Source organism: Aplysia californica, unplaced genomic scaffold, assembly GCF_000002075.1.
Source record: "Aplysia californica isolate F4 #8 unplaced genomic scaffold, AplCal3.0 scaffold00109, whole genome shotgun sequence".
Classification (NCBI taxonomy): Eukaryota; Metazoa; Mollusca; class Gastropoda; order Aplysiida; family Aplysiidae; genus Aplysia; species Aplysia californica.
The window spans coordinates 107002-108241 of NW_004797379.1; positions in this window are offsets into that span (position 1 = coordinate 107002).

Below are 1240 nucleotides of genomic sequence, written 5' to 3' on the forward strand. Positions count from 1 at the left end.
TCTTTTCGCGGTTTGAAAAAAAAGGGGGGGGGAGGAGGAGAGGTAAAAGCAAGCGCATTGTGATCCATCAGACAATATTAAGAGTTTGCTCATCTCTGAGAGGTCCCGTGGTGCACCGCTGATGAACACACCGCACTCCCCACTCACAACTCATTATGTAATGGCAGACAACAGCACAGTACAATGGAGCTTCCGCTTTTGTCTCTCTAGACTCTTGTCGCGCGGGTGTGAGAGGGAGGGAGGAGGGGTGATAGGGGTGGGGGGAGGAGGGGTGATAGGGGTGGTTGAAGGGGGGGTACTCGACAACTAATAATAATTAGTTTCTTTGTCTCCAATATTCTCCTTCCGGCATCTGTGGTGGAATGTTGAGTTCTTAACCCTCGCACAAAGCAGACACGAGTTCCATTCCTTTCCTTTTTTGAGAAAGTTATTCTCTAGTGCGTTTCCGGGATGTTGCATCATACTGCTCGTTATTTTAGAAACATAAAGTTCTATCTGAAATTTTTGACCGTTTTGAGTTACTAAGACCATGCGATCAGAAACTAAATTATGTTTTATCAGCTCCATCAAAATCGTAAGATTATTCGGAGTCGTTATCGAAATATTCAAAGAATTGCATTTGAAAAGGCTTGGCATGTTGTGAAACTCAAAACGTTTGACGTCAAAGTTCTCTAAGTGGGTGGTTGGCGGGTGCTCTGGTGTGGTTTGCTCCTTCTTTCCCATCGAACATCTACGAACATCTATAATACTTATCTCCCCGTCTTCTTTTATATGTTTGTTACTCTCTTGTAACACCTCTAATCTTCTGGCGTTCATATGACCTTATACAGTTGCGAGCGCCATAAAACCTCTACTAAAACTAAACTCAGAGTCGTTATCGAAAGATTCAAAGAATTGCATTCGAAATAGCTTTACATGTTGTGAGACTTTAAAAAAATATTGACGCCAAATTTCTCAAAACTAGGCAATGAGCAGATAGAACTACGTTGTAATTCTGAGATAGCGATGTATCCCTGTGTATGTCCGTCTCCCTGGATGTTGTATCAGGGGCCCGACGTTGTGTCCTTGGGAAAAGCACTTTGCACAAATTTTCCTCACTTCACCCAGGTGGAAATGGGTACCCGGCTATAGACGATGAACAATCTTGTCAGTTTGATTTGGTTTGAGCGCGTGAAATCAGCTGCTTGCACTGTATGCTTCCGCGGAAGCCGAGCATGTTTCTGAGTGTTCTCAGGGGGTG